Source organism: Vulpes vulpes, chromosome 15 (genome assembly GCF_048418805.1).
Source record: "Vulpes vulpes isolate BD-2025 chromosome 15, VulVul3, whole genome shotgun sequence".
NCBI classification, from domain to species: Eukaryota; Metazoa; Chordata; class Mammalia; order Carnivora; family Canidae; genus Vulpes; species Vulpes vulpes.
In genome coordinates, this window is record NC_132794.1 from 64,737,837 (window position 1) to 64,759,721 (window position 21,885).

The 21,885-nt window shown below is 37.9% G+C and overlaps 1 pseudogene; it reads right to left on the bottom strand.

Moving 5' to 3' along the window:
• Window positions 1-4,220: 4,220 nt before the first annotated feature.
• Window positions 4,221-21,885, bottom strand: part of LOC112917153 (ATP synthase subunit f, mitochondrial pseudogene) — a 58,953-nt pseudogene continuing 41,288 nt past the window's right edge.

Here is a 21,885-nt window from a genome sequence, read left to right on the forward strand (position 1 = left end):
TGCTTCTTGATGAAGATGGATGGATCTGCATCTGGCATTCTAATTAGATTAGAGAATAATAACCAGGAAGATCTTGGGGAGGAGAGGATAATTTATTACTTACATTATTTCCACTCTAAGTGTTCAGAAGTAAACTATCTAATTCCCCCAGAATTCACTTATCACACTCAGAAACCACAAGTGGGAAACAAAAACTTCTACGCTTTGGTCCTGTTACAATGGGTCATGGTAGGATGAGATATTTCCAACCATGTCCCTTAACTTTCTACCCAGAGCATAATGCTATTTGCAGGAAAAGGTAGATGGCTATAGTTGCTATCATGTATTACAAGGTGACATGGGCTGGAAATTTTTAATTCTCCAAATAAGCCTGTGAGGTAGATGGAACTATTCCTGTCATACAGAAGAAGCAAACAGGAAATCCAGAAAGTAACTTGTACAAAGGCATACAGTTGATGTATTATGGAATAAGAACTTGAACTCAAGTCTGGCTCTAAACCCATGTTCTTCATTGCTCTGTTGCCTTCCAAATGACCACTTCCTAATTAGTCCACATAATACCCAGCAACTATAACTGCAGCATCACAGTACCTAGAAACAATCTACAAGTGACAAGTGGTAATAATAATTTCATTCATTTCAGGTCCAGAGCCTGGATTAACAAATAGAGCTGTAGTCGCTAAAGGTGGGGGACTAGCATGAGAGGTAGAGGTGTTCTCCTTTGTACTGTTTGTACATCTCCTTGGCATAGGCCCTCAAGTTCTATCTAGCAGGCCGTGCTGCCCTTGGGGGTGACACAGAGGCCCCTTGCCACTCTGAGAGTTAAACTGACCAACGGATTTGCTTCCTTCCATTTCATCAACCAGTTCACTGATTTTGGGGACAGAGGACACAGGTAGCTTTGGTGAGATAGAAAAACAATTGGCCACACAGTGACTGAACCATTTCTTAGAAGGAGAACACTGGGCAAATCACTTAACAGCATGACCCTCAGTTTCCTCATCTGTAAAAGAGGATTGACACAGTGTGCTTAATTCAAAGGTAGGATGAGATGTGACTATGCATGAGATACACAATATACAAGTAGGCAGAGAGAACAGAGAAAGAAAATTAACATTGATTTGACCTTCTTGACATGCTAACCTCCTGCATACCATGTATATAAATGTGACACTTGTGTACATGCTTCATTTATTTGTCACAGCACTTTGTCCAGATAGGTAGTTACCTCCCCGCCCCCTTTTTTTGTTACCTCCCTTTTGAGATGAGAAAACAGCAAAGCTAACTAACCTAATCATGGTCCACAGCTAGTCTGTAACAGATTTGGGTTTGAATTAAGATGAGTTTGACTTGATTTCCAGAGTCCCATACTGTCTCTCAATATAAACAGTGGAGACACTGTTTTGTTAAGTATGAGCATTCTCTCTCTGGTAGTAATCAAATAAAGATGACTGGATGCAAAGTTGGGACAGATTAGCTAGCCAGTGCCCTCAAACTCTAGAATTTGTAATTCTATAAGTCTAACTTTCATTCATTCATATCCATTATTAAACACATATTATCAAGCACCTATGTGCCAGAGCTGCTCTGGGTGCCAAAGCAATAAACAAAACAATCAATGAGAAAGAAAATAAAGAAAAATCATTTCAGAAAGCAAAACTGCTCTGAAGAGGGTCACATGATAATGAGTTCCTGGGAGGCTGGGTGGGGGGTGAGGTGGGGGTCAGGGGGAGAGGATCCATTAGATAGGGAGTCAAGGAAGGCTCTGTGTGAGGAGGGTATCTAAACTAAGGTCTGAAGATGAGAAAGAATCAGCCATGTGGAAACAGCAGGGAAGAGCACTCCAAGCAGAGAGAATAATAAATGCAAAGGTTTGGAGGCAGGAACAAACTTGCAAATTAGGGGGGGACTAGGGTGGCCAGCTGGTGGTAAGCACAGGGGAGAAGGGAAATACACCAGGAGATGGGAGAGGCAGGCAGTAGCCTGGCCACATGAGGCTACAGGGTCTGAATTTTGTTCTAGTTATCCTGGGAATCTCTCAAAAGAATCAGAATAAAGGCCTTGTATTTGCTCCCCACCTCAGATGAGTCATACAAACTCCGGGCAAGTCAACATTTGCATTTTCCCCTAGAATGCAGGAATAGCAGCACAATTACCCAGGTCTTCATGGATTGTGACTGTATCTGACATAGATCTATCCATTCACATCTGGACAAGAAAGTAAATTCTCTCTGGCAGGCACTAGCCAGTAATACTGAGACCTCGAGGCTGCAAATGAAAAGTCTCCTTATTTGCTACAGGCCAAAAAAGTATTTGCCTGCAAGGATACTGATCCTAGACTGTCCCTGTGCCCTGGCAGAGGTTTGCACTCACAAGTACCCAAGCCTATGATGACACCCTGGTGAATTTTTATTTGCACACAAGTATAGCATCACCTCCTCCAAACCTTTCTCCTCTTAGCAGAAGAGACATCAGAAACTTGTAGTTGTGGTGTAAACTAGATTTAGTTTCAGATAGATGGGTAAGTTACAAGTTACATTTGGCATGAAGGGAGTTAACTAACCACATTGAGCTCAGTTTCCTTATCTACAGAATAGTGGCAGAAAAATAAATTCCACACAATTGTAGAATAAAAAACAATGATGACAATTTGTGAAAGCACCCTACAGAGTGTCTACCATGTAATTCATGCTCAAAGATGTATATTTTTAAAAACTGGAACAGCTAAACCTTGCTACATAAACCTAGGATCAGATAAGAAACACAGCTTGGGGGGATCCCTGGGTGGCGCAGCGGTTTGGCGCCTGCCTTTGGCCCAGGGCACGATCCTGGAGACCCGGGATCGAATCCCACATCAGGCTCCTGGTGCATGGAGCCTGCTTCTCCCTCCGCCTGTGTCTCTGCCTCTCTCTCTCTCTCTCTCTGTGACTATCATAAATAAATAAAAAATTAAAAAAAAAATTAAAAAAAAAAAGAAACACAGCTTGGGAATTTCTATAAGCCATCTGCATCCTGTAACTGTGCAACAAGAGAAAAGGAGAATGAGAATAAATCCAAATCCAAATCATTACTTCAAAATACAAATATCTTCAGTATCAAGAAAATGTAAAATTTAAATATTAGAATCAGCTAAACTTGGGAGATAGGAAAATGAATAATAAATGCAGGTAAAAATTTACAGTTCTGTTTTATGCATACAAGGGGAATAATTAACTAATCTCAAAACATGTAAATGAGGGCTTAGTAGCATTTTCAAAACACCACATCCAATTCCAGTTACATAGGCGGAATTTGCTACATTATAATAATTAGGTTTTTTTTTACAAAAGATTTATTTATTTTGAATAGAAGTATTAAATATTATACTAATTACTGGTTATTTTACTTTGTACCCAGGGAAAAGAAATGAATATTCATTAGCTCCTTAAGCTACTGATCCTCCACCAACTAGACAGATTTCAACATCTCCATGAAGCTGTGGGTGGGTAGAAAATGCTCCCTGTAAAACAGGCTTTTGCTACAAATCACAGCCCAATGTATTCAGCTAATGTGCACATGCTAGAATCCCCTAGTGAATTCTGCTAACATTGTACCCCTGGAGCCCCCAGCTGAGTAGCCAGTGAACAAGAATAACTGTTAAATCGAGAATGAGTGTTAAATTGATCATAAGACAACAGAATTTTTCTGTCTACACAATCCAGCGATCTTGAACAGGCAATTCCTAAAATACTAAACATGGTTTCACACAATAAAACAACATTGTCATCTGTGAACATGCCTAGTTCCTTCCAAAAAATATTTCAACATACATATTCAACCATTTTCCGACTTGGCTTTTGATTCTACTCTAAGGAAAATATATACCCCAAAAGGACCAAGCTTGAGATTTTAATTTATGAAGTAATCTTGCTTATAGCTCAACAGGCACCACCACCCCCCCCCTGCCCCCCCCCCCCCCCCCCCCCGCCCGGGTGAAAAGGAAAACCAGGCAATACATTTCTCAAGACACTAGTCTGGTTAACTTTTTTTTTTTTCCATCTACTAGTCATCTTTTATTGGCTGTTAATTCTCAGAATACAAAAGGGTTCAGGGAAAGAAACAAAACAAAACAAAACAAACAAAAAACAAACAAACAAACAAACAAAAACAAAAGGGTTCAGGAGTGTTGACCAAAGGTCATGGTCAGGAATGCAGTGTGTGCCCTTCACACTGGGCCCGCTTCAGCAGTACTTGCACAGCCGCTCATGTTTCAGTTCCTTGTAAGAAAGGCAGTAGTTGAAAAGCATGTAAACTGCCAGCACCATAGAAATCCCAGCGATGCTCCCCCTTTTTTACCCTGACATACTTGTTGTAATACCAGTAGTAACCTTTTTGAAGCAACCCAGCCATGCCTTTAGGGGTGAAATCCCACATCAGTATCCAGGTTGGCAGCTCTCCTAGTTTGACATCCATGAGCTACTTCTCTTTCAGTGGTATGACTGACCATCTCAGAGTCCTTGGGTGTCTGCAGTGAGTCTGGTTAACTTATAATTCTTGCTCAGTTTAAGGTATCTCTATGTTGGGAGTTCTCATGTGGCTTGATTTTTATTTTTTGGTTTGTTAAGCTTTGTGAACCAATTTATTGCTCAAGTAACTCCCTACCACAGAGGAGGGGAGGGACCTGGCTCTGAAGGGAATGAGTCTTGCAGAAGGGGCCTCTAGTTTTCCTCTTGGCCTTGTCTATGATGCTGACCTATAGCCCCAGTGGGGCACACTGGGCGGACTGTTAATTACACCAGATTGGGCTAGGAAAGGGTGAAAGATCAGAGTGCACACAGCAATGTTGCCTATATGGAAAACAATCCTGGGGTCCTGCTTCCATGTGGGCAGAATATCGAGATGGGGGTGGGAGTATGTAAATCGCAATAGCTTGACAGAGTTAGCTTCTGAGAAAGTAAAAATTCATCACCATCTAACACAGAGTCCAAGAGGGTGTGTCTCCATAGGCAATTTCACATTTCTGGGTGTTAGGACAGAAGAGGACTCATTCAACAAATATTTATTGAGTAATAAGCATGTGCTATACTCTCTTGCTACTTTAAGTGTGGTTCCTGGACAGGCCACATCCTGGACAAGCCACTTGTGACCTCTTAGAAATGCAAGTTCAAGGGTCTACCCCAGACCTACTGAATGAGTATCCTAACGTGATTCCTACATTACAGTTTGAGAAACACCACTAGACACCATGTTAGGTGATCTATTCATCTCTACCACTGATGTCAATTTAATATGTTATAATAATAAAAGTCCAGGTAACACACTTGCCAGAGCTTGCTTATGTTACAACTTAAGATATAACTCTAAATCACTGGTAGGAGCACAACATAAGTATTTATGTGATATGAAGTAGGCCAAAACCTTTTATAAAGATCTCATATGCAAGCCAAGAAAGAGCCTCACTTGGAGGCAAATGAGGATGCCTCAACCCACCTGATACAGGTAGACCAAGAAGACTCCCATTTCTACATTCTGTTTGGAAGAGTTTCCCATATATAAACTCTAGACACTATGAAGACCTACGAAATTGAGGCTGGTCTCATCTGGTTTCCAGCTGGCAATGAGAGAGGGCTAGAAGGAAAATTACCCAATTCATTTAGCCAGATAATTTATTTAGGTCTTTCACTAGTCTATAGCCCTTGCATGGGAGAAATCACATGAGGAAGATAAACATCAGGGCGGATGTCTCCCCTGATTTCATTGGACAGTTGTGTTACATTTTATCTTCATTTTCTGCTCTAATAGATGCTAGTAATACTTCTTGACAGGTTGTGTAGAGCCACAGATTTTCCAAAGCCAAATGGAAGTGACTTTAAAGATATTGTAGAAATTAATGACCCATGAGAGTTTTCTATGGACTTATATCTACTCTCCCTGGAGCTTCCTCCATGTCAATCTTTATCAACTTGTCTATTTCCCAGCATCTTACTTTTACATTTTTCTTTTAATTTTTAATTACAAAAGCATTGTGTAAATTCATGTTTTAGGAAAAATTCAAATAATACAAAAATATTATAGTAAAATAGTGAAAAATCTCCTTTACTCTCCTACCCAAGAGTAATTACTATTAACACTGGAATGCATTTTTCCAGACCTTATTCAAATTTATACTGCATATGCATATATCCACATATAGTAGTTTTACATACTTGGACCATACTATATTATTACTATGCAACTTTTTTTTTTTTTTGCTTACTTGCTTTTTTCCACTTTATCTGGGAGATGGTTCTCTCTTACCATATATTATATACGTATAATTTCTTTTCTTTTTTCAATATACATATAATTTCTAAAGAGTTGCATAATGTTCCATAAACTAGATTTATCCTGATTAATTTAATCATTCCTCTATTGATAAAGATTTAATTTATTTCCAATGAGTTTTTAAACAATTATAACAAATTTCTCAGATGGTAAGATGTAAGAGTAATATATGAAAATTAAGAGCTTTCCATATATTACCAACAATTAAAATATATCACCAATAATTAATATATTATTATTAAAAAGCCCATTCACAGTAATAGAATTGTGTGAGGACAATATGAAAAAAATCTATAAAATGTATTGAGAAGTATAAAAGATCAGAATAGTAGAGACATATACCTTCTTTGTTCTTAGATGAGAAGACACAATGTTGTATCAACATTGCTGTATCAATTATCTCAACAATTAAACTTACAAAAATCAATGCAACCCCCCAAAAATGATAGTGGGATAGTTTATACAACTTGACAAACTGGGTGTAAAGTTATTTTGAAACAGTAAGTGTAAGGGATAGCCTAGCCAACTAAATTTGGGGAGGAAAAAAAAGACACAGTTAAAACACCCTCAATTTTGGTAAGTAGCTCTAATATCAACACATTTTGCCCAGCACCAGAAGAATAACCATGTTTTTAAACTGGAAGCCTAAGAGAGAGTGAGAGAGAAAGACAGAGAGGGAAAGAGGGGGTGAGAGAGAGAGAGAAGAGAAAGAGAGAGAGACAGAGAAAATGTACCAAAGGACAATTAATTTGCAAATCAAATTTCCAGAACACTATCACTGAAAAAAACAACCAGTAAAGTCAATATATTCTTTGTGACCAACTGCCAATTATAGTAAAAGTTAAGGAGTTATCTGAAAAGAATGTAGGTCCTCTATTTATTGGCTAAAAATTTACATATGAGGGTGCCTAGGTGGCTCAGTCTTTTTTTTTTTTTTTTTGGCTCAGTCTATGTTAAGTGTCAGCTCTTGATTTCGGCTCAGGAGATGATCTCAGGGTTGGGAAATAGAGCCCCATGTCAGGCTCTGTGCTGGGCATGGAGCCTGCTTGAGATCCTATTTTTCTCTCCCCTCTGCCTCTCCCCCCTCAAAACCCCCCCACATATATTCATGCTCAATCTTGTTAATTTCATGAAAGGACGTATACATTTTTGAATCTACATAGTATGTTGATTCCTAAGGATATGAGCATTTGAGACTTTCTTCAGTTTATTTTATTATAGCTATGATTAATTCCCCCTTTTTTCCTCACTCTGTCTTCATTATTTCTATTTTAATTATTGTTCCTCTTTCTTTCCTCCCTTCTTCCCTCTTCTCTCTCTGCCTCTCTCTTTCTCTTTCAGTAAATCATTAATTTTTTTAGGGTGGAGGAGCAGAGGGAGAGTTTCTTGTTTATTTTTTTCCTAATAGTTTATTTATTTATTAGACAGAGACAGTAAGCAAAGAGCACAAGCAGGGGGAGTAGTACAGGGAATGGGAGAGGGAGAAATAGGCTCCCTACTGAGCAGGGAGCCCAATGTGACCTGGGGCTCGATTCCAAAACCGTGGTATCATGACCTAAGCCAAAGGGAGATACTTAACCGACTGAGCCACCCAGGTGCCCTGAGGGAAAGATTCTTAAGCAGGCTCCATATCCAGCCTGATGCAGGGCTCAACCTTATGACCTTGACATCATGACCTAAGTCAAAATCAAGAGTTGGACACTTAACTTGTGACTGAACCACCCAGGCACCCTTCAGTAAATTATTTGAAGCAAATCACAGACATCATGTCATTTCAGTTCTACTTTAGTATGCATCTCTAGATAATATGACATTCTCTCACATAACCATTAGACCATCTTTATACACAAGTAAATGTAAAATTTTCTTGAAATTGCCTCATACTTAGGCATCTGTAGATTTCTACAGTTTTTAAAAATGTTTTTGCATTTGGTTTTATAAGATCCAAAACAAGGCTACACATTATGTTTAGTTATCTAAAGTCTCAGTCTAGAATTGTCTCTCCTCCCTCACCTTTATTTTTTCAGGTAACTGACTTCTGAAGAAACCAAGTATAGTGTCCTACGGAAGAATGAACATTTCAGATTTATCTGTTTATTTCCCTGTTCTGTCAATTGATTTTTTCACTTCATCCCTCATAATAAAGTTAACTTTAAAGGTCTGGTTAGATTCAGGTTCAATTCTCTGACAAGAATACTTTATAATCATAACCTATCCTTTGTAACTGTATCATATGAAGAGGTACACGCAGCCTAAGACTGCTAAGATGCTAAGACTGATCAATGGGGCTGAGGCATGATCATCAGCTTCACTGTAAAGCTTCCAACAAAATTTTATCCAATGTTTTTTTTTTCATCCAATGGTTTTATCCATTGATGGTTTTTGCTCAAATTTTCCCCAAATTATTCATTAGAGGTTTAAAATGCTGACTTTCTATTATTTCTTAGACTTTCATTTTGTGAAGTTTTCCTATAACAAAAACGCTGACTTTCTATTATTTCTTATACTTTCATTTTGTGGAATTTTCCTTTAACAAAAACCTTTCACTCATCCCCTGAGGCTATTTGATTACCTCAATATACGGTTCATATCAAAAAGACAAGGTGTTTAATCTTTCCATATGACTGACACCTTTTACAGTAAGAAGCTATTGTCCTAATTACTTTTCAATGAAGCCTTCTAGGGTGTTTTTTTAGCTTTCTCGTTTTTTGTTGTTGTTATCATTATGGAATCTACGTAATCAGTGTTTTTCATTTAGTAGAAAGCATTACGATTTTTGATGCCAAAATCTTCCCATTCTTAGCCAAGGAAACTCCTTCATGTTTGCTCCATATCCCTTTGATATGATTCATTACTATTTTTTAAAGATTTATTTATTTAGGTATTTGAGACACACACACACACACACACACACACACACACAGCATGAGCAGGAAGGACAGAGAGAGAGAATTTCCATCAGACTCCACAGTCAGCCTGGAACTTGACACAGGGATATATCTCACACCCCTGAAATCATGACCTGAGCTGAAACCAAGAGTTGATCGCTTAACTGACCAAGCCACCCAGGTACCTTGACCCATTAGTCTTTGATAACTCCCTTGCTTTCACGCACAAGACATTTGAGAGACATCTTATAAATTTCCAATCCCATACCTGAAATCAATCATTCCTCCAAGGAGTCCTGATTCCTTATGATATTTAGAAACTACAACTTGAGAGCAAGAGATTTGTTGTGATTGTCCTTCATAGCTTTTTCATATTTTTTCACTTAATAAAGGTAGGAAAATTTGGGGCATCTGGGTAGCTCAGTGGTTGAGTGTCTGCTGTTGGCTCAGGTTGTGATCCCAGGGCCCTGAGATTGAGTCCTACATCAGGCTCCCCAGAGGGAGCCTGCTTCTCCTTCTGCCTATGTCTCTGCCTCTCTGTATCTTTCATGGATAAATAAATAAAATATTTTAAAAAGCCCAAAAAACAAAGCTGGGAAATTTTAATTTTTTAAAAACAAAACAAAATGCTGAGTTTATACTGGTATTTCAAATGTAATGTTACAAGATTTTATGTATGGCTATAATTAAAAAGACAAGAAATAACAAGTGGTGGCCAGGATGTGGAGAAAAGGGAAGACTTCTGTACTATTGATGGAACATAAATTGGTGCAGTCACTATGAAAAATAGTAGGAAGGTTCCTCAAAAAATTAAGAAGAGAACTATCAAACAACCCAACAATTCCACTTCTAGGTCTATTTCCAAAGGAAAGGAAATCAATGTCTCAAATAAATATTTGCACACCCTTGTTCACTGCAGCATTATTTACAATAGCCAAGACATGCAAACAACTTAAGTGACTACTGACAGATGAATGGATAAAGGAAATGTGGTATGTATGTATATACAATGGAATATTACTCAACCATAAGAAAGAAGAAAATATTGTCACTTTTCAACAACACGGATGGACTTTGAGGATCTTTTACTGAACAAAATAAGTCAGAGAAAAACCAATGCTGTCTTATATGTGGAATCCAAAAAAAAAAAAATTAAACTCATTCATACAGAGAACAGATTGGTAGCTGCCATAGGTGAGGAGGAGGTGGGGATAATGGGTAAGTGGTCAAAATGTAAAAACTTCCACTAAGATAAATAAGTTCTGGAGATAATATGCACAGTATGATAATTATTGTTAAAAATAAATACTTATCATATATTTGAAAGATGCTAAGAGAATAGATCTTAAAAGTTCTTATCACAAGAAAAAAAAAACCTTGTAACTATGTGAGGTGATGGATACTAACTAAACCTTATTGTGGTGGTGAAGGGAAAAGGAGTGGTGAGGGAAGACATTTGTATCTTGTATCTGATCTTAGAGGGGAAGTTTTGAGTTTCTCACCATTAAGTATGATGTCAGCTGCCAGGTTTTTTTTTGTAGACAGTCTTTATCAAGTTGAGAACGTTCCTAGATATTCCTTGTTTACTGAGTTTTTACCATGAATGAGTGTTGGTTTTGTCAAATGCTTTTTGTGTATTTATTGATATGGCCATGTGATTTTTCTTTTTTAACCTGCTGATATGATGGATCATATTCATTAACTGATTTTCAAATACTAAACCAGCATTGCCTACCTGGGACAAATCCCACTTGATCATGGTGTAAAATTGTTTTCATATGCATTTTTGGATTTAATTTGCTAAATATTTTATTGAGAATTTTTGCATCAATGTTCATGAGAGATATTTGTAGTTTTTTTACTGTAGCATTTTTCTCTGGCATTAATGTTGGCCTCATAGAACAAGTTAGGAAGTATTCCCTCTGATTCTATCTTCTAAAAGACACTGTAGAGAACTGGTATAGTTTCTTCCTTACATGTTTGGAAGAATTCACCAGTGAACCCACCTGGGCCTGCTGTCTTTTGTTTTGGAATGTTATTAGTTATTGATTTAATTTATTTCATAGATACAGATGTCCTGAGATAGTCTATTTTTTCTTATGTGATGTTTGGCAAGTTGTGTCTTTTGAGGAATTTGTTCATTTCACCTAGTTATCAAATTCGTGAACATAGAGTTGGTTGTAATATTCCTTTATTACCATATTGATGGCCACAGGATCTCTAGCAATGTCTCATCTCTTACTTCTAATATTAGTAATTTGTGTCATCTCTCTTTTTTTCTTAGCCAGTCTGGCTAGGGATTTATCGATTTTACTAATTTTCTCAAAGTAAGAGCATTTTGGTTCATTAATTATCTCTATTAATTTCCTTTTTACAATTTCATGATTCCTGCTGTAGTTCTTATTATTTCTTTTCTTCTCCTTACTTTGGATTTAATTTGCTCTTCTTTTTCTAATTTTCAAAGGTGAAGGTTTAGATGACTGATTTCAGATCTATCTTCTTTTTTGAATATATGCATTTAATACTATAAATTTTTCTCTCATCATTGCTCTTCACTGCACTGCACAAATTTGATGCTTTTCATTTTCATTTAGTTCAAAAATATGCTTGAATATTTAAATTTCCCCTGAGATTTATTTTTGACTCATGTGTTTATTCAACCAACAAACATTGCACTGAGCTTCTATCCTTTTTTTTTTTTAAGGTTTTATTTATTTATTAGAGACACACACACACAGAGGCAGAGACCTAGGCAGAGGGAAAAGCAGGAGCCCAATGCAGACTCGATCCTGGGACTCCAGGATCATGCCCTGAGCCACCCAGGCGTCCCACTGAGCTTCTATCCTGTACTAGGTACTAAGGATACAAAGTTGAATAAAACATTCTTCAGGAGTTCTATCTAGTAAAGGAGAAGGATATGGGAACCATTACCTATAATGAAATATGTTAATACTTACTTGAGATAAATATGTATTATCCTGGAGAGAGAGAGAGAGAGAGAGAGAAAGATTAAATTTGCCCTAGGGAGTCAGAAAATGCTTTCTTAGCTACTCTTACTCAATTGTAAACTCGTTTCTTATTTTTCATGCAGGATTAATTTACTTCATTATCAATACTTCCATAACACTTATATATTTATCAACTATAGCAGTTATCACAGTTTACTACAGTTTGTTTATAACTCTATCATTCACATGAAATTGTTAGTTTTTTGAAAGCATGGTACAGATCTTCCTCATGTTTATATTTCTAGGATCCAACAGTGTCCATAATACAACAAAGTTCAGTAAACTTTCTTTTTTAAGGTTTGATTTCTTTGTGTGTGTGAGAGAGAGGGAGAATGGGTAGAGAAGGGCAGAGGGAGAGGGAGAAAGAATCTGAAGCAACCTCCACACGAAGCACAAAGCTCAATGCAGGGCTTAATCCCAGGACTGCAAGATCATGACTTAAGCCTAAACCAAGAGTCCGATGCTTAACTGAGCCATCTAGGAGCTCCTCGGTAAACTTTTTAAATAAATGTATGCATGTACGGATGGATGAATGAGGTAACATATGACATTATTACAACTGTTGTATTGGTAAAACTATATTATTTATCAACACAATAATTTGTGCAGATATTAGAGCTACAACTTGGTGAACATTAAAAAAGATAGCCTTAATTGAAACATGGATGAATATTAATGAAATATTAAAATTAATATCATTTATCTTAACACATTGTAGATACTCATTTCTATGTATGTCTTATAAAAACATTTACCCCTTTAAAGCAAATATTTCTGTTTGCAAATATTCTCTTATACTAAAAAAAATTTTTTTTTAAGATTCCATTTATTTATTCATGAGATACACAAAGAGAGGAAGAGGCATAGGCAGAGGGAGATGCAGGCTCCCCGTGGGGAGCCCAATGCAGGAAACCCAATGCAGGACTCGATCCTGGAACCCAGGATCACACCCTGAGCTGAAGGCCGTCACTCAACCAGTGAGCCCCCAGGTGTCCCTATATTAAAATTAATAACTACTCTTGTTCACTGCCTAAAGTTGGAGGATCACCTGATTATATTTGAGGCTAACACAACCGTTCAAGGTGACTATTATAACCCCAAGAATATGAATTCAGATGCACTTAGAATGACTGCCTTTAGGAAAAAAAAAACCCAGAGTTGTGCTTAACTACACAGTGGAGGGAAATTTAGCAAAGGCTCAAAGGGTAAAATTCCAAACACTGACATATCAATATTCTACTATACAAAACACATCTCTAAGAATCATAACACATGCCATTTCTATGGCTTCTCTTTGGGAATGGAATTAACATTCTTGCACCAACTGGAAATGGCAAATTCTTAAATTGTTAATAGCTTCCCCAGGCTGCTGCTCCTTTGCAGTACATTTAGCTCCAAATTATGAAAATATTGTGATGTATGCTCATCAACCTATAATCCTAAATCTCTTTCTATTACTGAAAACAATTTTTGGACTGGGGATTAAACTACAGGGGTCCACTTCTGAGCAGGAAGTATTTTAACATGGAAATCCATTGTACATTTTATACCAGTTTTCTTGAATACTAACAGATAACACATCTGGATTTTAGGCTTACAAAATCTATTTTGCTAAATACAATGTCATGTTTAGCATATAGTAAATCCCGCCAATTGTCATGGTTTCAGTACTAAGGAGGAGGAGTGATGGTGGCAAATGGTGCCTATTGGTAACTAAGAATGTAACTGAAGGAGACACTGAATAGGGAAGGAAGAGAGCAGGTCCAAAAAATAAGAAAAAAGGAACTTATTACAAGAATATAAATGCAACAACCTTTAAGAAATTAAACAAAGACATGAAGGCAGAGGGAATATAAGGTTAAGGATGTGTTCAGATGAAGTAAAAAGATGAAATTAAAGTGGACAGTAAATCAGAGTTGAGATTTCCCAACTATTACTGCACAGAGAGAAACCTAATTTATATGTTCCATGGTATCCATGAGTAAAAAACAGATGCTCAGCATAATAAAAGCTTCTTACATGTCTTCATGAAAAGCCCACTGTGCGCAAATGGGGGTGAGTTGTATGTCATTTATGGAAACTTTTGAAAATCTTTAAAACAATATTACATATTGCTTGTAGATACTTGGATATGTACTAATAGTGCACAAAATGTGGAAGGAAAGATACATACCAACATTAGAATAGTGGTTACTTCTAAGGTTGGGTGGGGGGAGTGTTAAACTGTAACATTCCATTTCTTTTTCAGAAATAAGGCAGATAAAGCAAAAAGTAAACTTCATGGTACTTTTGAGTCTATCATTTTCTGTAGGTTTGAAGCATGTCATAAATATAAAGAAAAATATTTAAAGTTTACAGGTGAAATATAATGAGCAATGTATTTCAACAATCTCAAAGTAAATACAATCAGTACAAGGTCTTACAGCCTTTTCTTTTTAATACTTCTTGATGAAGACAGTTGAAAGAAACAGCAATAGCTGAAAAAAAAAGCAATTCAGTCTAAGCAATTTGGTAAGGTAGGGAGGTGGTCAAAATCATGCCAATTGAATAAATGATTCTTTGGTGATCTGGCCAACCCCAGCAATGGAGAGTACCATATTAGGTAAGGGGATGAACTTCCTCTCCTTCAGAAAATTCTCCATGAATGTATTTCTTCCTGAGATTCTGATAAGCAACTGTCAGCAGTGGGTTCAAAGTTTTATTCTCTGCCAACTACTTATTTCTTCTGTTAAGTTCCATGCCTGGATACTCAGCCAAGCTGGCATAGAACAGATGTCCTCCACAGAGAGTTGTGGAGCCTGACAAAGACAAGTGACTGGATGTAAGGCACCCCATGGCAAGTAGTACTGATGGCACCTGTGGGCAGGGATTGCCTGGACTCTACGGGAATTGAGGGAAAAGCACAGATTTTTATGAAGAATCACATCACTACTATTTTTAAATTTTTTTCAAATGAATGGTTTAATAAATAATAACTGTTATATTACTGTATCTTTGTATGAAGTTTAATAAATGCATAAAACAAGAAGTTCAGATAACTACAGTAAATATTAAATAGAATGAAATAGCACAGTCCTTATTGTATTCTTTATTACTGTGTTATTTTCATTGTAACACATCAGCAAATGAATAAACAAGTTCACTGGTACTGGGCATTTTAACTTCCACCTTAGCATTAGAATAATAATATTGCAAACAATTCCAGAAAAACAACCATAGTTCTAGAGATCTGAAAGTATCTAATATTCCCATAACTCTCCCCAACTCCTGTTATGAAGGCAAAGGGATGATGTCCTATCAATTTCCAAGATTTCCCATGATAATCATGCACACATATAGTAATTGGAAGTGGGTCTGTGTAATCTTCCTACCTCCACATCCCTAACTATTATCTCTGGGAATGACCATAACTATACAAACTAGCTTTTCTAGGGGAGTCCTTTTATGAGCATTCAGACAAGTAGCTTTGCTTTGGTATGTTGTGGATGCTAGAGAAGCCATGAGGTACGAGCCTGTGTTGGAGCCCCAAGTACAGTCCCCTCCCCTTCAAGTCAAGTATCTACCAACATTCTTTCATAGGCCAAAGAACCCTGAAGTCTGGACTATCAAGACGTGTCTCTAGTCTAGACCAATGGTTCTGAAAGTGTGGTTTTCACACCATCAGCATCAGTATCATCTGGAAACTTGTTAGAAATGCAAATTCTGACATGCAGAGAGTCCAAGATGGCAGAGGAGTAGGAGAACTTGGTTTCATCTGGTCCCAGGAATTCAGCTAGATAGCTATTAAAACATTCTGAACTCATGCAAACACAACCAGAGATCTAATAGCTGCAACTCTACAAATAGAAAAGCAACCACTTTCTGCAAGGTAGGAGGCTCAGAGGAGCAAACTTGAGGAGATATATGGGAAGATAAACAGCAAGGAGAGGGAGCCTCTGGCAGCTGGCTACTGGAAAGTGATAGAGGAGCTGAATGCAAAATTGGAACTTTTAGAAGTCTGCTCAGGTGAATGCAAAATTGGAACTTTTAGACGTCTGCTCAGGTGAGGGACATTTGTGCCTGAAAGGTGATTAGGTGGGAAAGCAGGGGTGGAATCCTGGGTGAGACAGTGTGGTCTCAGGTTCCGTGAGGTCACAGGAAGACGGGGGTCCCTGGGTGCAGCAGTTCCCAGGCATCAGAAGAGGGAAGCAGGCTGCAATCAGCAAACCCAAGAGTTTCAGCTTGGAGTTGCCATAAACCAACAACCATGGCCCATCAGTGTGACAGTTCTCAGAGCAGGGGCCCAGCAAGTGGCAGAACCAGTGTGTGAGACAGCCTCCACTACCACGGATTCCTCCTCAATGTGTGTGACGACGCAAGAATCTGCAGGGTTTGGGACTCAAAACAGGGTCACATGCCTGAGATAGAAATGCTGTCACAGGCTGGGTGAGCACAGAGTGCAGACGGGGACCAGGCAGACAGAAGTAACTCACTGCTTTTCCCTCAGAGTGCACTGAGGAGTGGAGCCCTGAGCTTTCTGCTGGGAGCTAGAAACTGGGAGGCCACTATTTTCACTCTTATCCTCTAAAGCACGGGGGAAGCCTTCGGGGGGGGGGGGGGGGGAAGCCATCTAGAGCAATTCGGAGCAGATTACTTACCCTGGCTTGGGAGGTGCAATTCCACCTGGGGCAAAGGCACCTGAGAACCAGTACAATAGGCCTCTCCCCCAGAAGATCAGCAAGAGCACCCAGCCAAGACCAAGTCTACTGACCACAAAGAACTGAAAACTCCCACTAGGGGAATACAGCATATAGTCTTCAGGTTTTTTGTTTTTTTTTTTTTACTCCCCACAATTTTTTATGTATTGTTTTTATTGGAGTTCAATTTGCCAACATACAGTATAACACTCAGTGCTCATCCCGTCAAGTGCCCCCTCAGTGCCCCTAACCCAGTCACCCCATCCCCCCACCCACCTCCCCTTCCACTACCCCTTGTTCATTTCCCAGAGTTAGGCGCCTCTCATGTTCTGTCACCCTCACTGATTTTTCCCACTCAGTTCCCCTCCTTTCCCCTATAATCCCTTACAATTTTGAGATGTAGTTTCTTTTAATAAACTGACCAAAATACACTTAGGATGTAGCGTATTGCTCTGTCTGTTCACTTTTATGTTTATACTCCTTTTTTTGTCTTTTAATTTTCATTTTTACAATTACATTCTACCCTTTCGTTATATTGAATTTTTTTTGTACATAAAAGTTTTTCTTCTGTTACAATTTTGAGATCTAGTTTTCTAACAAATGGACCAAAATAACACACAGGATCCAGGATATTGCTCTATTCTGTTCACCTGTTTGATTATATTCTCTTTTTTTCAATTTTGGGTCTCTTCTGATTTGTTTAGTGTATATTTTTCTGGGGTAATCATTGCCATTTTAGCATTTTCTTCCTTCCTCCGTCTATTCTACTCTGGGTAGAACAACAAGATGGGAAAAACTCACCTCAAAAAAGAGAACAAGAGGCAGGACTGTGCCAGGGACCTAATCATTATGGTCATAAGTAAGATGTCAGAGCTAGAGTTCAGCATGACAGTTATAAAGATACTAGCATGGCTTGAAAAAAAAAAAAACCACAGAAGACACTAGAGAATCCTTTTCTGGAGAAAAGAACTAAAATCTAATCAAGTCATAATAAAAAAAGCTATTAATGAGATGCAATAAAGGAGGCTCTAACTCCTAAGATAAATGAGGCAGAAAAGAGAATTAGTGATCTAGAAGATAAAATGATGGAGAATAAAGAAGCTGAGAAAAAGAAATAAACAACTACTGGATCACCAGGGGAGAATTTGAGAAAATTGGGATCCCAAAAGAAGAGGAAAGAGAGAGGGGGCAGAAGGTATAGGGGAGTAAATTATAGTAGAGAACTTCCCTAACCTGGGGAAGGAAACAGGCATCCAAGTCCAGGAGGCACAAAGAACTCCCCTCAAAATCAATAAAAATAGTTAAACTAAAAAAAAAAATTTTTTAAATAAAAAAAATAAATTAAAAAAAAAGTTAAACTTACAAGTCTGTGAGACAAGGAGAAAATCCTGAAAGCAGCTTGGGACAAGAGGTCTGTAAACTACAAGGGTAGAAACATTAGACTGGCAGAAGACCTATCCACAGAGACATGGCAGGCCAAAAAGGACAGGCATGATATATTCAGGGTGCTAAATGAAAAAAATATGCAGCAAAGAATACTTTATCCAGCTAGATCTTGTTCAAAATAGAAAGAGAGATTTAAAAAACAAAGCAACATTCAGTAAAAAGAGAAACTAAAAGAATCTGTGGTCACCAAATCAGTCCCACAAGAAATATTAAAAGGGATCCTTTAAGTAAAGAGAGCCCAAAAATAACACAGACCCAAAGGAACAATCTATAGAAACAGTGACTTTACAGGTAATACAATGGCACTAAATTAATATCTTTCATTAGTTACTTTGAATGTAAATGGGCTAAATGACCCAATCAAAAGACACAGAATATCAGACTGGATAAAAAGCAAGACCCATTGATAAGCTGTCTGCAAGAGACTCAGTTTAGACCCAAAGATACTCCCAGATTTAAAGCGAAGGAGCAGAAAGCCATTCATGCTAATGGACATCAAAAGAAAGCTGAGATAGCAATCCTTATGTCAGACAAATTAGATTTTAAACCAAAGACTATATAAGAAATGAGGAAGGACACTATATCATAATTAAAGGGTCTATATTGTTAAAATGTCTATGCTAACTAGAGCAATCTATACATTGAGTGCAATCCTTATCAAAATACCATCAACTTATTTCACACAGTTGGATCAAATGATCCTAAAATTTGCATAGAACCAGAGAAGACCCCAAATAGCCAAAGGAATGTTTTCTTTTTTTTTCCCCCAAAGGAATGTTGAAAAAGAAAATCAAAACTGGTAGCATCACAATTCCGACTTCAAGCTCTACTACAAAGCTGTAAACATCAAGATAGTATCGTACTGGCATGAAAACAGACATATAGATCAATGGAACAGAATAGAAAACCCAGAAATGAACCCTAGAATCTATGGTCAACTAATCTTCGACAAAGCAGGAAAGAATATCCAATGGAAAAAAGTCTCTTCAACAAATGGTGCTGGGAAGACTGGACAGCTACCTGCAGAAGAAGGAAACTGGACCACTTTCTTACACCATACACAAAAATAGACTCAAAATGGATGAAAGACCTAAATGTGAGATAAGAATCCATCAAAATCCTAGAGGAAAACACAGGCAGGAACCTCTCTGTAACCTTGGCCACGGCAACTTCTTGCTAGACATGTCTCCAGAGGCAAGGGGAACAAAGGCAAAAATAAACTACTGGGACTTCATCAGGATAAAAAGCTTTTGCACAGCAAAGGAAACAGTCAACAAAACCAAACAGCAACCTACAAAATGAGTGAATATACTTGCAAATGACACATCAGATAAAAGGCTAGTATCCAAAATCTGTCAAGAATTTATCAAACTCAATACCCAAAGAACAAATTATCCAATCAAGAAATGAGCAGAAGACATGAACAGACACTTCTCCAAAGAAGACATACAAATGTCCAAAACACACATGGAAAAATGCTCAACATCACTGGGCATCAGGGAAATACATATCAAAGCCACAATGAGACCCACCTGATACCAGTCAGAATGGCTAAAATTAACAAGTCAGGAAACAACAGATATTGTCGAAGATGTGAAGAAAGGGGAACTCTCCTACACTGTCATTAGGAATGCAAACTGGAGCAGCTGCTCTGGAAAACAGTATGGAGGTTCCTCAAAAAGTTAAAAATAGAACTATCCTATGACCCAGCAATTGCATTACTATGTATTTATCCAAAGGATACAAACATAGTGATCTGAAGGGGTACATGCACCCCAATGATTATAGCAGCAATGCCAAACTATGGAAAGAGCCCAGATATCCACTGACAGATAAATTGATATAGAAGATGTGGTATATATACACACAATGGACTTTTTTTAAAAAAAGATTTTATTTATGCCTGAGAGACATAGAGATAGAGGCAGAGACATAGGCAGATGCAGGCTCCCTGCGAGAAACCTGATGTGGGACTCGATCCCAGGACTCTGGGATCACACCTTGAGCTGAAGGCAGATACTCAACTGCTGAGCCACCCAGGCTTCCCCCTACAACGGACTTCTACTCAGCCATCAAGTCTTGCCATTTGCAAAGATGTAAATGGAACTAGAGGATATTATGCTAAGTGAAATAATTCAATCAGAGAAAGACAATTATCATACGATCTCAGTCATATGTGGATTTAAGAAACAAAACAGGATCATAGGGGAAGAGAGAAAAAAATAAAACAAGATGAAATCAGAAAGGAAGACAAACTCTAAGAGAGTTTTAATCATAAGAAATCAACTGAGGGTCAATGGAGGGGAGATGGGTAGGAGGATAGGGTAACTGGGAGATGAACATTAAGGTGAGCATGTGATGAGCACTGGGAATTATATAAGACTGATGAATCACTGACCTCTACCTCTGAAATCAATAATATGTTATATGTTAATTAGTTGAATTTAAATAAAATTTAAAAAAAATAAATGAAAATTCCCAAGCTTCACTGCAGTACTGATGAATCAGAAGCTTTGGGGGTGAGTACCAGCAATCTGTGTTTTAACAAACCTTCCAGATGATTCTGATTATTTGCTAAAGCTTGAGAATCATAGCTTATTCTCAATTTTGGTCCACTAGAGGTTGTATAGTGTGAAGAATATGAATTCTGGAGCTAGATTTTTCTGATTTCAAATTCTAGTTCTCCCACCAACTATATGCTACTGCACAAATTGCCTCACCTTTCTGTGCTTCAGTTTCCTTATCTGTAAAATGATCTATAATATCATAAATAATAAAATATAATAGTAGTATAATAGTAGTATACCTATTCATAGGATGGGTATAAGAATTAAATGGCTTTAAGATTTATTTATTTACTTGAGAGAGAGAGTGAATGCAGAGGTAAGGGGCAGAGGAAGAGGGAGATGGAATCTCAAGCAGACTCCCCACAGAACATAGAGCCAAAAGTGGGGCTGGATCTCACAATCCTGAGACCACGACCTGAGCCAAAATCCAGAGTCAGACGCTTAACCAAAGGAGCCACCCAGGCACCCCTAAATGAATTGTTTTAATGCTTGTTGGTTATTTTCATGAAATTAAGGCAGAATAATTTGGCTCAAATTCTGCCTCTGGCAAAGTCCTTTACTTCCCTGAGACACAAGGACTTCACCTGTAAACAGGAAAATTTATCTGAACCACTTGCATTACTGGGCTGATATAAAGACAAAATGAGAAAATGCGTAAGTCCTTTATAAACTGAAATAGCTGCTTAAGGCAAGGTAGCAAACATACGCCACATTCACCAACTTGATAGTGATTTTCCCCTCATTCCTCATCAGGTGCAATGTAAGTCCAATAAACTGCCTCTTTCGGTTTCTCTCCACCAACTAATCACCCTACCAACTTTTTAGAGAACGCTCAATTCATACTAAGAACAGCTGTCACAGTCTACAAGGTATTCTTCTAGCATCTTCTATAGTACTTCTTTAGATACCAGACATGTTTCTCTTTAGTGACATCATTCTTGCTGAATAAATGTTTGTTACTCCCCCAGTGGTTTCCATCTGAGTTGGAATTACACCC